We start from the raw sequence: 6,963 nt of genomic DNA on the forward strand, positions 1-6,963 counted from the left end.
TATTTCTTTTACAAAAAGAAAAGAAATTCACAAAAATGTAAAGGCAAGCAACAAAATGAGAAAAATATTTTCAAGTTATATGAAATAAAGGGTTAATGTCCTTGATCCTCATCCTTAAAAGAATGAATAAAAAGACATGAAAAGACAATTCTCATAAAAGGAAATAATAATGGCTAAAAAACATAAAAATATGTTCATCTTGGCCAGCAATCAAAGAAATGCTAATTAGAATAACAATATGCTATACAGATGTGACTATTCATTATTGATGAAGTCCCAAATAATGATATATTTGAGGAAAGCAATTTGCCAGTATGAATGAAGAGCCTTAAATAACTCATAGCTTTTGACCCAAGAATTCCACTTCTCAGAATCTATCCTAGGAAAGCAGTCCAAAATGGAATAAACTTTAGAGATGTGCATATCAAGTCACTTGAGTTTTGACTAAGACCAAGAAGAGGAGGGAGAGGATTTATACTCTGGTGCCAAGACAGGAAGGAGAGAATGGCACAGTGTCCTGCCCACCCGCATTAAATAAATATGACCCATGTATTAGTCAAGGTTATGCAGAGAAACAGACCAAATAGGACGTGTATACATAAATATGGATATAGACATAAATATGTATTTATATATACATGAAGAGATTTATTATAAAGAATTGGCTTTCACAGTCATAGAGGGTAGAAAATTCAAAACCTGCAGAGTACACAGGCATGCTGTTGACCCAGGGTAGCCAATGCTGCTGTTCTGATTTGAAGGCCAGCAGGCTGAAGAATTCTGTCTTGCTCTGGGTAGGCTGATCTTTTAGTTCTATTCAGGCCTTCAACGGACCGGATGAGGCCCACCCACATTAGGAAGGGCAGTCTGCTTTACTCAAGAGTTTGCCAATTCAAATGTTAATCTCATCCAAAACAGCTTCATAGAAACACCAGGGTAATGTTTGACCAAATATCTGGGAACCATGGTGCCAGCCAAGTTGACAAATAAAATTAACCAACACACCCTGTGATGGAGGGGCTGCCAACGGAAGATAAAGGAAGTGTCCTTTGGAAGATCCTTGTCAGGCACAGACATAAACAATGTTGCTCTGGGGCCTGAAGGACAAAACCTGGTCAGAGTGGAGAGAGAGGCCTTCTTCTGGTCTTTACAGAGAACACAGCAATGGTCTGATGCAATGAGTACTTAAAGAGTCAGCACCCTTTTGATACCTCAAACATTTGCAGCAATGGGAACTAGCAAACAAGGCCCCCATCTTCAAATGGTAATTTGTTATGCAGCAATAGATAACTGATACAATAGTACCTTACAATACTGAACCTGGTTTTAGACTCTGCTCCTGCCAAATGGCAATAGACTATGAAAGATTGCCGCATAAGAATAAATATTATTTAAATTTTCTTCTCCACTTTGACATAAATTACTTTCAATTAAGTAGCAATGATAGTATGCTAAATCCAATAATAGTTGGTTTATCATAAAGATGCACATTTCTGGTCACTTAGTAAAGCTACTTAAATTGAAGTAATATTTTAGTTAGCTAGCTGGTTAGATCAAGCTGACAACAACTGATTTTTTCTTTTAAGGCACTGGGTGGTGGTTCCTGCTGCTGCTTATTATTTTCACCTTGATGAACGGATTTCCCATAAATTAAATGAGAATCCATTTTTTTAAGCGATAAGTTGTTTGTTTCGCTGAGTACCTCTGATCTTTTAAAAGTTTATTTTCCTCCATTTCTGACAGTTCTGATTACACCGCTGTCATTATAGGTAGGTATTGGTTTACACAATTGGTAGACCCAATTCTACTTTACTAAAGCTATTAACTCTTAGGTACACTGATCTGTTAGAACCTGTTTCTCATCTCCAATGAGAGCTGTGAATTGGAAGGTAGACTATGTTCCGAGATGTGCAGGAACCCCCTGAACCAGAAAACTGGATTTTTATCTTCCTGACCTTCTATTTATCCTTTGAAAAGACAGAAGCAATATGAACTGTGAAACTAACCTGCTGGTTCAGGTTCCTCTTCTTCCTTCTTAGTGAGCTGTTTTCCTTTCTCCATTTTCTTTCAACTTTCTTCACTGCTGAAGTCTGAAAAAAAAACTTGATTTTTATAAGCTTACAATGTTTTTCAAAAATAAGTTTCTTTTCCTTAAATTAGTTGGTCAATTAATATTCAATGAAAACAAGGTTTTTGATATTTATTATTCTTACTTTCTTACTTCAGTTAAATACAGGTACTTGATACCTGTACACTTATTTACAGCTGGGTCTTACTGAAGACCCCCCTTTTGAAATAAAGTGGATGTCCTAGATGTGAAGTATACCAATTCAAAGCAATTGAATGCAGAAACAGAAACCAACAAACACTAGCTATCCAATTACCTACATTAGAAAATCTGGGGGATGCAGACACGTAATTTGGCCAAAGTCAAATCAAGATTTCATCCATATCAACTTCTACTAGAATAATCTATCAATCCAAGTAGGACTTTTAGGACAAAGCTGCTCTATTAAATCATAGTCAACTGAGCAAACATTATACAGCTATGTAAATATTAAAAGGTAAGTGGGAGCAGGGAGGGGGCTCTTCTATTTTTTTCCCCAAATCTTTGTATTTGAGAAAATATTCTTCTTACAGGAGCCAACCCAAGTTCTGTCTCCTCCATTCCAGCCAGTCAGCTCGCCTCTGTGGTCACAGATTTATTGGTCATAACACTCAAGTAATCATCAAATCACAGGCTTGAAAGAATTTTCTTGAAGAATTCCTCTGTAAAATATTTATCAATTAAGAATCCAGAGTCCATTTTATTACTTCCAATGACTGAGTTCACTGTCTCCCAAGAAAGTCAGTCATGCTTTTGAGCAGTTTTATTTACTTAAAACATTTACCTGCCATTTTGAAATAGTTATGTGCTGGTCATAATTCTGCCCAGTAAAGCCCTTTGAAAAAGTCTAATCTTCCTTCCCCAAGAGAGTCTTTTATCTACTTAAAGTAAAAACAAAACATGGCTCCCTTCCTTTTCTCTTATCTAGGCTTACCCTCCCTCTGGCACAACACCCACACTGCAAAGGGAAGTTAGGTCAAAAGGGTGAGTGGGAGCTGAAATTCAGGCCACACTCTCCATGCTAGGTGTTGAGCTCCAACATGGGGCTGTAGACAACCACAGGAGAGGATGTCTTTTATAATTTTCATGAAGGCACCCCCCCCCCCCATTAAGTACCCTTGCCAAACTTTCCACCTGCAGGACTTACTTTATCTGGAGAAGTGACCTTATTCAGTCACCGATGTTGTATATGTCAGGGAATCTGTGTTCCTTACATGACATGATGTCAAATCTCCCCTCTGTGGTTCTTTCCTAAATTCTTCTATTGCTATCACCATGCCTACATCAGCAGCTTCTCAAAGATGGATTTTTCTTAATCTATTTTTTTCTTAAAACTTGTATCTGGATATACAATAAAGTATACTTTAATACCATTTTTATTATTCCACAATTTAGGTCTTCAATAGAGCTTGTCTAATTACTATATCAAAGTTGAATTCTTTGACCTGGTTTTCAAAGACCGTAGTAAATTTGATTTAACCTGAAATTTTAACTCAACTGGTTCAAAACTGAACTGATCATCATTATCCCCAAACCCACTTCTTTACTATGTTCTTTCTTTTACTAATTGAAGTATAGTTGATTTACAGTGTTTCATGTGTACAGCAAAGTGATTCAAAGTTTTATATATATCTATATATAAGTATATATATACATACTTTTTCAGATTCTTTTCCATTATAGGTTATTACAGAGCATTGAGTAGAGTTCCCTGTGCTATACAGTAGGCCCTAGTTGTTTCCCTATTTTATATATAGTAGTGTATATCTGTTTACTATGTTCTTTTAATTGTATCACCATCTACCCAGTCACCATGAAAGGAATCTTGGGCTCGTTTCTTAATTTCCACTTCTCCTTCACTTTCACACTCAGTTGGTCACCTAGTCCTGGTACTTCTACATTTGCATTCCCTTATATATCCTTTCTACTCACGACTCTCCATTTCTACTTTTCCTGCCTAAGTTTAGGTTGCTACCTCTGACTTACAGCCTCTAGTCCAGCCATCCAATATTTTACCATGAGGCTTGCTATCTAAATTTCAAATTAATAGGGCCTTATACTGCTTTAACACCTTTTTTGATGGTTTTCTATTTATGTAAATGGAAGAATATCTAATTCATTTGGCAGAGGTTTCAAAATCTTTGAAATCTTTCTGTCCCCAATTGGCTCTCCATAATGGAAATATCATGGACATCTATGGCTGTGTGCTTCAGATGATTCCCACTGCTTTATAACTGGTGTTTTCTACTTCTTCCCAAATGTCAACAGCCATCATGGCTATAATAACCTAATTATCTTTACTTCTAGTTCATCCCAGTTATCAGTGACCTTGAACAATAATCACTGTTCATAATCCATAAAGGAACCAGTAGTAGGGATTAATTTATGGTAACTAAAATAAGTCCTCTCAGAATGACACTTTAAATTTTACCATAATTTCTGTCTTTCTGTTTTTAAATGTCCAACATACATGTATCACTTTTACTCTCAGTAGACTCTGTCTTGTTGTAAATGGCAACATCATAGTTGAGTATTAATTATTTGTACCTTTGCTTGTTATCTAGCACTTCGTAATTTTTATGTACTTTCTTACATTTCTATTTGTAGTCTACAGATCCACAGAATGTGGAATCTTCACATAAGGCTGTGACCACATGCTTTTAACTATGTTGGCAAAAACATTTACTAACCATTTTCCCACCAAACTAAGTAACATCAGAGGATTTTAACCTGTGAAGAAGTTAGGTCAGAATCTGTTTTAAATTTGCTCCGCATATGTTTGTTATGTTGGAATATTAAGATGGTCTAATGAAAAAATATATTAAATAAAGGTTCTTAAGAGCAGAAATCTTACTTGGCTCCTTGTCATCAAACTTTCCTAACAGTTCAAGTAGAGATAGGATAGACCAAAAAATCTCCTTAGGGTTTAAAATCATTTGAAACCCACAGATAGGAAGGTGAGCTGAGTCATATCTAAGCCTAGGATACACCAGGGTATCCAGACTTCCTACATTTTTCAGAAGTGACAGAGATCTGCTGTCTCCAAGCCCACTACTGTCTTGCTTGACCAACATATTACTTTAAACAAAGAAACAAAAACAAACAAAAGGGGGTGAGGGTGCTACCCTGACAACATTCTTCTGTTGGAGAACAGTTTCAAAGTTTCATGGAACAGTTTCATGGTTGGGGATGCCATGAGCACAGGGAGAAAAGGTTTGGCTCCCCAGTGAATGGGCAACTTTTCTTAGAGCTTAATTATTGGAGTAAATTAAAAAGTCAACACCTAACTGGCTTCACGTTTATCCCAGAGGATTTAAGCCTCCAGGAGGAAGAGCAGTTGGACTTGTAGCAACTCCTGAGGATGTCCCACAGGCAGACTACTCCAGGAAGCCATAGATTTGAGTAAAAGTTTGGGAATCCTAGATTGAAGATGGTGATTGAAAATGAAACCCAAGAAGGCAGTCTGAGCCATCACAGATCAAGAAGAAAAAAACAACACAAAATCATTTCAAAATTCATATCTTATTTCCTTTGTCCTTTCTATGGAGTGTGTAATTAACATTTATGATGTTTTAATAGTATTTGCCTCATTTTGGAAAATGCACGTCTCTAGAGTTGGTTCCCATCGTTAGCAATCGATGAGAAGACTGGGGTAGGATTTTAGCTACCTAAGAAGACAATGAAACCATCTAATTGTGATCAGTCTGAACCATAGGGCCAAAGTCTTTAAGAATGTGATTCAACCCACTTGTTTTAATGGTGAGCATCACATTGCCTTATCTGAATGCTAGTATTCTTTAAAAGAGTGTTTTTCAAACTACATATCAGGACCCAAAACGTTGGGGCTAGCGTTTTTGAAAACTAACATAAAATAGAACTAAGCAGAACAGAAAACACATTTCCTCACACATGGGAAGGGTAATGTATTAGTCAGGATAAGCTAACCTATATTTGATATCTAAGTAGCTTTAACACAATAAAACATTTCCTTCTCACTGGTATAAAGCCAGTTCAGGTTAGTTGAGCCTCCTCTATCTAACAGCTTCACAATGTACATCATGTGGTCTCCAAGTCAGGGTGTAACCAACCCTGAAGAGAGAGGTTGATGGCCACACAAGGAATATTTAAGTTCCAGGCCTGGAAGCAGCTTGCATCACAGCTGCCCACATCCCATGGGCCAGCCCTGGGTCACGTGATCCCAATCAAACTTGAAGGAGTGGGGCACAATGCAGCCCTCCTGTGCACACAGAAGAGACAGTGGAAAGGACATTTACACCCACTCTATTTACACCCACTCTTCACTGAGTTCAGCAAGGATGAGCTTCTGTAGAATAAGCATTGTACTTCAGATATTTTAACAAATACCTCACCTTTCCTGGAATATTAGGCAGCAATTTTCTTTTCTTTTTCTGAAAAGAAGGCACTTTCTGTTATCACTGGGTCAAAAACACAAGTTGGTTTTTATGTATTTGGATTTTCCTACCAAGTTAATTAAACTGACATGTATTGAACATCTGTTAGTGTATCCGGCCCCATGTAAGAATCAAAGATGGAGGGGACAGTGGTTCTTCCCCTTTCTCCATCATCTCTTTCTATATCAGCATCATTTCTTCAATCATGTGCTCCCACTGAGCTGCACCAGAAACCTGACATTAGAGACTGCTTTTTGCCCTAAAAAGTTGCAAATATGCAAAATGTCCTAATCTGAGAAAAACTGTTACCTTATCGTGAAGAACTTCAACTCTGGTGAAGAATTGCTAGTGGACTAGACGACCTGCCTGTGAATTCCTTTTGCACAGCCTCTCTGTGTAGATTCTGTATCCACCATCCCTTAGTCTTTACAGCCTTGGCGCCTG

This window comes from Delphinapterus leucas, chromosome 17 (assembly GCF_059928025.1).
Source record: "Delphinapterus leucas isolate spDelLeu-1000000601 "Yukka" chromosome 17, BTC_Dleu_Yukka2, whole genome shotgun sequence".
In the NCBI taxonomy this organism is placed as follows: domain Eukaryota; kingdom Metazoa; phylum Chordata; class Mammalia; order Artiodactyla; family Monodontidae; genus Delphinapterus; species Delphinapterus leucas.